Source organism: Nuphar pumila, chromosome 10, assembly GCF_984573655.1.
Source record: "Nuphar pumila chromosome 10, dmNupPumi1.hap1.1, whole genome shotgun sequence".
NCBI classification, from domain to species: domain Eukaryota; kingdom Viridiplantae; phylum Streptophyta; class Magnoliopsida; order Nymphaeales; family Nymphaeaceae; genus Nuphar; species Nuphar pumila.
Window position 1 is genome coordinate 22,622,125 of NC_143258.1, and position 10,000 is coordinate 22,632,124.

Consider the following 10,000-nt stretch of genomic DNA (forward strand, 5'->3'; position numbering starts at 1 on the left):
AACATGTGCAACGGCCGCACCAGCAACTGCTTAACTGTGCCGCAGCTGTGCGCAACAAGTGCACGCAACCGCACACACAAGTACCGCAGCCGCGCGAACCGTGTGGCGCACATGAGGTGCCGCGTGCCATGAGGATCAATAAAAAATTTTTCCCCCTTTTGGGCGCTGACCCCCCGCTGACAGGAACGAATACGAAAAACACCCGGGCAACCATAAAAAAAATTTTGACCCCCAAGATTGCAAATATCGACACTCATTCAACCGATTGAAGGAGAGCATCCGACGGGTCTACGAGTCTCAATCGAGCTCTAGATCGTCGAATCACCAATTCCAGCCGAGCGCAATCACCAATTCCAGCCGAGCGCAAACCGTCACCTTGCCTACGAACACAAAGGGACGAGCAAGTGTTGCGACCGTGCAACGTGTGCCGTACTTAGTGCGCAAACCGTGAACTTGCCTACCGACACAAGGCACGAGCAAGTGGTGCAACCATGCAACACTTAGAGGCGTTCAGTCATAATCATGCCGATCCATAGCAGGGTCGAATCACCAATTCCAGCCGAGCGCAAAACCGTGACCTTGCCTACGAACACAAGGGACGAGCAAGTGTTGCGACCGTGCAACGTGTGACGTACTTAGTGCGCAAACCGTGAACTTGCCTACCGACACAAGGCACGAGCAAGTGTTGCAACCATGCAACACTTAGAGGCGTTCAGTCATAATCATGCCGATCCATAGCAGGGTCGCATCACAAGTGTGGCAGACGCAGACGCGCAAAACCATGACCTTGCCTACGAACACAAGGGACGAGCAAGTGTTGCGACCGTGCAACGTGTGCCGTACTTAGTGCGCAAACCGTGAACTTGCCTACCGACACAAGGCACGAGCAAGTGTTGCAACCATGCAACACTTAGAGGCGTTCAGTCATAATCATGCCGATCCATAGCAGGGCCGCATCACAAGTGTAGCAGACGCAGACGCGCAAAACCATGACCTTGCCTACGAACACAAGGGACGAGCAAGTGTTGCGACCGTGCAACGTGTGCCCTACTTAGTGCGCAAACCGTGAACTTGCCTACCGACACAAGGCACGAGCAAGTGTTGCAACCATGCAACACTTAGAGGCGTTCAGTCATAATCATGCCGATCCATAGCAGGGCCGCATCACAAGTGTCGCAGACGCAGACGCGCAAAACCATGACCTTGCCTACGAACACAAAGGGACGAGCAAGTGTTGCGGCCGTGCAACATGTGCCATACTTGGTGCACACAAAGTGCCGCAGGTGCGCAGACCGTGACCTTGCCTACCGGCACAAGGCACGAGTCTGCGCCTGATCGCTTAAGCCGTGCGCGTCAGAGCAGCAAGCGCCTGCGCGCGCTCCCTAACGCCCGCGTGCGCTCACTCCCTTGCCTGCGCGCGCTCCCTAACGCACGCGCCAGCGTGCGCTCACTCCCTTGCCTGCGCGCGCTTGAGTATTATTTGCGCCTGCGTGGGACGAGACATCCCTGCGCCCGCGTCCGCTATACATCGCGCGCCTGCGTGCGCTCAACGATCCGCGCCTGCGTGCGTCGATCAACCCGCGGCTGCGTGCGCTGAAGGCAGAAGGCCAGCCGAGTGCCTGCGTGCACCGAACGAGCTAGGTAGGGCCGCATCACAAGTGTCGCGGACGCGCAAACCATGACCTTGCCTAAGAACACAAGGGACGAGCAAGTATTGCGACCGTGCAACATGTGCCATACTTAGTGCGCAAACCATGACCTTGCCTACCGACACAAGGCCCGAGCAAGTGTCTCAACCTTGCAACATGTGCCGCAACCGTGGACATCACTTCGCACTGCAACTTGTGCACATGGGTTGTCCCGCCGCTACGGGGAAATGCAAAGTGTTCCGGCTAGCACCAAGTGGGCCGGACCATACTACCCGAGAACCTCCCTTCGCATTGAGGTAGCCGTGAGTTCCCAAACTGAAGGCAGTCGTTAGGTGCTCGAAAACCTCCCTTAGCACCATAGAAAAGTTCGTTTGGTGCGGTGAACAGAAAGGATGGGAGGGACGAATCGATGCGACAAGAGGCTGAATCTCAGTGGATCGTGGCAGCAAGGCCACTCTGCCACTTACAATACCCCGTCGCGTATTTAAGTCGTCTGCAAAGGATTCAGCCCGCCGACCGAGAGGAATTACATTTCAAGGCTGTAACGCCCCGGATTTTCAAAACAAAGCTAAGTTAAAATTTTCATGAATTTCTTTTTTTTTTCTTTGCAGCGGAACTTAGAAAAGCTTTTAGCAGCGGAATAAGACGATAATGAGTCGTCGGTTTTAGAAAACTCCGAGCACGTTGCAGGTATGTGGCCAAGCAATTCATTGACCACCAAGGTGTTCCATTTTATCGAAAACTCATGTTTATTACAACACTACTGCTTAGAAAAGCAGTGTAGGTTCAATAAAAGGAAGCAGTACAACTCTGTCTAGAGAAACCCTGGAACTCGATGCCGCCTTGCTCCGCATATCGCCACGCAATTCCAACACCTGAAATCCCCATAAAACGGGGTCAGAACCACTGATGGTCTGGTAAGCATGCAGTCATACATCCATTCAACTTAAATACGATAATGACCACTCAGGGTCGCAATGCGCAATAACGACGCTCAAGCCTCCAAGACTTAGCGTATATCGCAGGAGCCTCCTCAGGGCTATGAGTTGAACATCCGCTCAAGTCTTCATGACTTAGAGCAAGCCTTTTCAGAGCTGTGATTTGAATAGCCGCATAAGTCTCCACGACTTAGCCATGACCTCTTTCGGGTCTCAAAGTGATGTCTAGCTCAAGTCTTCATACTTGGCACATCCGTATCCCACGCATCTAAGGACAACTCCTCGAGTTTCGCTTAGTCGTGCGGATACAACACGGGTCTTTGCCCAGTCGGTCCAGTAGTATACCGAACATGACACATTCACAAAGGTTATGCAGGACTGACTCAACACGTCATCCACTCATACATTCAAAGCATCGCTGTACCTAAGCTAATGCATTGTTTCGATAATTAACCGCTCCCGCCTTTGGTACGCAGGTAGAGCTATTGTCCGGGCATCAACGCGACGTTCTGGGGGTTGATTATTCTATGTATTTTAGATACCCCAGAGGCCTGTTGACCCTATCCATAGTAGGGCAGTGTGTTTCAACTGGGAGAATCCTACTAGGCCCATATTCGGATGCATCCTCTACTTGCAGTAGTTGGGTTCAATCCTTAGATCTTAAGGATAACCACGACCCCAAAACCCATGAGTGACTGAGGCCATCGTGGACTCTATCAGGTCCAAAGTAAAATACATGTCACTCAAGGCTGTACCATCACTGTCATTCCACAGTGAGCATAATTCCTGAAGGGGTCTGCCAGTCTTACAATTACTTGGACAGAATCTGCATGCCATTTAGGCAGCCCGTGCTTTCAGCACTACGGGAGTATGTACCCGACCCCATTCAGTCTTCCCCAACACAGTCATTACTGAGGGGGTACCCCTAACACGATTTTCAACCGCGGGGTATGTGCGACCTTAAGTCTTATTCATATGCATGCAGAACACCGCTCTTTGGCACTTCGGCCACCACGAGCATCACACCTCTTTGGGTGGAAACAACACACTCTTGCTCTTCGGCCCTTACGAGTCTGGTTGTGTAACCGTTCTCAATGAGCATGCATATGACTCGATCTAAATAGATCGGCTACTCGGCGTGTTTTTACGCAACGAGTCCAAACCTAGCCAAGGCGCAACCTCTACTCCGGCTCAGCGGCCCTTACGAGCAAGGTGCCCTTGCAGGCACAAGGATACGAGCCGATCTGGCATCGTTCCATCAACGGACATCATTATGCCGTTCCATTGGTTCCGGCAGCTCTTCTGCCAACCATTTCGTCAGCACCTCTCCTGCTCTACCGGCAGTGGTGCGACAAACCCTTCTACGTTGTAGAGGGCAAACCATGAACTGGGTAGCACTCTGCTATATGTCAGAGTATCCTGCTACGTTCTTTCTGAGCTATTCATAGCTTCTTCAGAAATTTCAGCAGCACTTCCTCTCTTTTACGGAGAAAGCGTGCGTTTCTTTTATCCATTTCAGCGGCATCTCCCCTCTTTGGTAGGAAATCGCCACGCTTAATTCGGGAAATGGATGCGCACCGTTGTGCGTACTTTGCATCCATCAAGGTTGCAGGAACCCTTGGCCATAGCCAGGCCATACGAAATTGGCTTAGTCATTACGTAAAGAGCATTTTGCCAAAAAACCAAAGCCTTTCCAATAGGGGCTTCATTCGTCAAGCAGAATCTTGAACGAGGAGCGGTCAAGGAATCGCATGGACGATTTGGAGTTTGATCTCCATTTGAACGCTCATTTATGCGCTATATATGTAGTATAAGCAGAAGCCTGTGCTTTATACAGCGGCGGCGTAAAGAAATGCATATACTATTGTTCAGGGTGTGTAACTGAACGAAATATTCTACATATATAACAAAGCAGAAGCCTTGGCATCGTTCGACGCGACGGCGTAAGTAAATGCATAATCGGAAGTGCAGAAAACAGGGAGCCTTGGCATCATACGACGCGACGGCAAAGGTAAATTACATAGCCTGTGCGATATAAGACGCGTCGGCAGAATCAGCAGATATACACCTAGATCTGTATCCAACGATAGTTACGAGGCGAGCAAGTGAACACCGAAGTGTCCTAGAGGGCTCAACCAAGAACTAGGGTGAGATACTATTTTTGAAGAACGCATATACTGCGCATTCGAACATATATATCCGACGATAGTTACGAGGCGAGCGCGTGAACACCGAAGCGTCCTAGAGGGCTCAACCAAGAACTAAAGCAAGATACTACTTCAGAAAGTATATTCTATATACAAACAATCAAATACTTGAGAGAGATGGATCAACGAAGCGAACTTACTTCAAATCGTGGAAGAAACGGCTCCGGGTTGCTTCTTTGGCTTCGAGCCTTCCTTCGAGAGGTCAGACTAAGTCAGATGAAGCTGACTTAGTTGAGAAAGAGGTAGAGTAGGTCAAGCTACTCAACCTAAGTGGTTTGAACCAAACAGGGTTCGATCCAAGTCAACTAGGTTCAGCAGGTTCGAACTCAGCTCAAGTAGGCTAAGTCTGGGTTCAGAAATCCAAACCGGAATCTGGACCAAAACGGACTTTGACTTTGACTTTAAACCCAACTAGGTTCAAGTCAAGTCAACTAGGTTTGGACTAGGTCAAGTAGGTTCAGACCCAGGTCAGGTGAGCTAGGACCAGGTCAGGCAGGCTCAGACCAGGTCAGGTGGGTTCAGGCCAGGTCAGGTGGGCTCAGACTCACTTGGGCTCACTAGGGGAGGTTTAGGAGAGAGAGAGGAGGCAAGAGAGAGAGAGAGGGTCGAAATTATGAGAAGAGAGAGAGTGGGGAGGGCTATTTATAGCCCAAGCCCACCTCCTCTTGGGAATTTTTATCCCCCTTTTGCCCCTGAGCTTTATTTTAATTCCAGGAGGTTCCTTTTGAGGTGGGGCCCACTAGATATTTCCATAGGATATTTTGTGGGTCCCACAAGATATTTTCTGAGGAATATTTCTGTGGGTCCCACCAATATTTCCGTGGGTCCCGCAAGAATTTCGGGTTTCCAGCGATTTTTTTCCGAAAAATTCTGAGTACGCCATTCTCTTCGTATTGACGTAACTAAGAAAGTTGGCTCGAGGAAATCCTTTGTTTTTGTTTAGTTAAGAGGTTATGACTTCCAGAGTGTTTGAGCATATATTCGCAAAGCGACGAATATCTCAAGTATAACTGGTTCGTACAAATCGATCTGATTTGTATTTCGGGTTGAGATGTTATTTTTACTTGAAAATGCCTCGTGAATTTCTTCAGAAAGATACTGAAAAATTGCGGGTCTTACATCATTACCCCCTTAAAGGAATTTCGTCCGCGAAATTCAGTTAAGTGTACTAAGTGCGTAACTCGGGATATTTCTCCCATATGTTAGATTCATAATGTTATTCACTTAGTTCAACATCATATTTATTTCAATCATAACCTCATATCATGATTCTCGATCAATTGAGGTATGCTTCTCATATCTGAGTTCAAATTATGCTACAACCACGATAGTTTTGTTGAATCAATGTTCTTCCAACCGGCTATCAATATAACCATCTTGTGTAACTATTCCATACACATAGATCATTCTTCTAGAGATTAACCATATTGGGATAAGTCCCCTGTCAGACTACCTGGTATTGGAAACGTACCTCCTCACAGGTTCGCCCTCGTCAGACTCACCTGATATTGGATCAGTACACCCTCACAGAATCATACTAGCTAAGCTACTGATTTTGGAACATATACACTCGCACGGAGCTGTATACCCTCACAGGCTCACTCTGGCTAGACGATCTGATCTTGAATATGTAAAACCTCACAGGACTCTCTTCTTGGGAACAATTCCTCGATGGTTTATTTTATTAAGTAAGTTTTAACGTTCTAATTACGCAAACTTAATTTTTCAATCATGGGGTCTATAGCCATAAATTTTGGGCATAAGCACTTAAGATTTTTATTTGACAAATCCAAAATTACTTTACAGAGCAAGGATACATATCTATCCAGATGACCGTACACAAGGTCATAAGCCACTTGTCTCAAGCATTCATTGGATCTTGTCTTTCAATTGCTTCTTACCCAACACAACTCTATCTATCAAGGTATTCAGATTCCTTGATACGATCATTATCCGTGAGTTGTTCGGCTATCACCGCATAGACACGACCTGCCACAGGTTTCTGCTCTATCCTGGGTAGTGGCAGTCGTTGTTGTTGTATTTGTTGAGAGGGTCCTCCAGATCCCATATTTCTTCGTTGAAGATCTGAGGCCTTCTTGCGGCATTCTGTTACACGATGCCCTGGTTTGCCGCAATATAGGCAACCCCCTGTATCGCGAGGACAAACCCCTCCGGGGTGATCTGAGCTACACCTCGGGCATCGAAAATTAGACTGTCGGTAGGGTTGATTGGCTTCTACCATCTGTAATGGCCGCTCGGCCGGTGGAGTAAAGTTGTTCTCCTGAAAATCCCTCTTATAAAAAGTTGGTCGTGATTCTTGGCCACCGGGGAACGTCCTCTTGTTGTTCCCATTACTTGCTACCGGTCGCTTTACTACGACCCCTTTGCATCGCTCCCAGTCTGCACTAATCTTTGAAGCTGCTGCCACAGCGGCTTGAAATGTTTGGGGCATGCTAGTTATGACTCGACATCGTAGCCCTTCCCGAAATCCATTGATATATTTATCGGCCCTCTCTTGGTCAGTATCGAATAACCGAGAGCAGTACCGCTCAAGGTTCTGAAACTTGGTAGTATAGTCGATAAGACTCATACCACCCTGCTCTAGTTCCAGAAACTCCATCTTTTTCTTATTTCTGGAGTGCAACGGGAAGTAGTTATCCAAGAAAGTTCTCCGAAAGTCAGTCCAAGGAATGACTTCGACTTGTGAGAACTGGATAAGCTTAGTGGTATCCCACCACTTTCGTGCATTATCCTTCAGCCTATATGTGCCGAAGTTAGTCTTTCTATCCTCTGGTACTCCCAATACCAGGAATGCCCGCTCTGTTTCCTCGATCCAGCTTTCTGCAAGCTCTGGATCGGCACTACCAACGAAAACAGGTGGGTCGAGTTTGAGGAACTTTTCATAAGTCACTCCTCCCAGATTCTCATTGCGAGGTGGGGCTGGTGCTTGCCTTGATTCATGAATGGCAGACACAAGCCTGTTGAGTGTTTCCAGCAGGAAGCCCTGTGTATGGGACTCCTCACTCGGCATGGTTCTCCTCGTCCTAGGAGCCATTTTATCTATTCACACAAATACACCCAAATCAGAGAAAGTATAAAATTTATACTTACAGTGCGATACCGCAAACATGACGGATCTTGAACCAGGTTTCTCAGACTCATGCTTTGATACCAATTCTGTAACGCCCCGGATTTTCAAAACAAAGCTAAGTTAAAATTTTCATGAATTTCTTTTTTTTTTCTTTGCAGCGGAACTTAGAAAAGCTTTTAGCAGCGGAATAAGACGATAATGAGTCGTCGGTTTTAGAAAACTCCGAGCACGTTGCAGGTATGTGGCCAAGCAATTCATTGACCACCAAGGTGTTCCATTTTATCGAAAACTCATGTTTATTACAACACTACTGCTTAGAAAAGCAGTGTAGGTTCAATAAAAGGAAGCAGTACAACTCTGTCTAGAGAAACCCTGGAACTCGATGCCGCCTTGCTCCGCATATCGCCACGCAGGTCCAACACCTGAAATCCCCATAAAACGGGGTCAGAACCACTGATGGTCTGGTAAGCATGCAGTCATACATCCATTCAACTTAAATACGATAATGACCACTCAGGGTCGCAATGCGCAATAACGACGCTCAAGCCTCCAAGACTTAGCGTATATCGCAGGAGCCTCCTCAGGGCTATGAGTTGAACATCCGCTCAAGTCTTCATGACTTAGAGCAAGCCTTTTCAGGGCTGTGATTTGAATAGCCGCATAAGTCTCCACGACTTAGCCATGACCTCTTTCGAGTCTCAAAGTGATGTCTAGCTCAAGTCTTCATACTTGGCACATCCGTATCCCACGCATCTAAGGACAACTCCTCGAGTTTCGCTTAGTCGTGCGGATACAACACGGGTCTTTGCCCAGTCGGTCCAGTAGTATACCGAACATGACACATTCACAAAGGTTATGCAGGACTGACTCAACACGTCATCCACTCATACATTCAAAGCATCGCTGTACCTAAGCTAATGCATTGTTTTGATAATTAACCGCTCCCGCCTTTGGTACGCAGGTAGAGCTATTGTCCGGGCATCAACGCGACGTTCTGGGGGTTGATTATTCTATGTATTTTAGATACCCCAGAGGCCTGTTGACCCTATCCATAGTAGGGCAGTGTGTTTCAACTGGGAGAATCCTACTAGGCCCATATTCGGATGCATCCTCTACTTGCAGTAGTTGGGTTCAATCCTTAGATCTTAAGGATAACCACGACCCCAAAACCCATGAGTGACTGAGGCCATCGTGGACTCTATCAGGTTCAAAGTAAAATACATGTCACTCAAGGCTGTACCATCACTGTCATTCCACAGTGAGCATAATTCCTGAAGGGGTCTGCCAGTCTTACAATTACTTGGACAGAATCTGCATGCCATTTAGGCAGCCCGTGCTTTCAGCACTACGGGAGTATGTACCCGACCCCATTCAGTCTTTCCCAACACAGTCATTACTGAGGGGGTACCCCTAACACGATTTTCAACCGCGGGGTATGTGCGACCTTAAGTCTTATTCATATGCATGCAGAACACCGCTCTTTGGCACTTCGGCCACCACGAGCATCACACCTCTTTGGGTGGAAACAACACACTCTGGCTCTTCGGCCCTTACGAGTCTGGTTGTGTAACCGTTCTCAATGAGCATGCATATGACTCGATCTAAATAGATCGGCTACTCGGCGTGTTTTTACGCAACGAGTCCAAACCTAGCCAAGGCGCAACCTCTACTCCGGCTCAGCGGCCCTTACGAGCAAGGTGCCCTTGCAGGCACAAGGATACGAGCCGATCTGGCATCGTTCCATCAACGGACATCATTATGCCGTTCCATTGGTTCCGGCAGCTCTTCTGCCAACCATTTCGTCAGCACCTCCCCTGCTCTACCGGCAGTGGTGCGACAAACCCTTCTACGTTGTAGAGGGCAAACCATGAACTGGGTAGCACTCTGCTATATGTCAGAGTATCCTGCTACGTTCTTTCTGAGCTATTCATAGCTTCTTCAGAAATTTCAGCAGCACTTCCTCTCTTTTACGGAGAAAGCGTGCGTTTCTTTTATCCATTTCAGCGGCATCTCCCCTCTTTGGTAGGAAATCGCCACGCTTAATTCGGGAAATGGATGCGCACCGTTGTGCGTACTTTGCATCCATCAAGGTTGCAGGAACCCTTGGCCATAGCC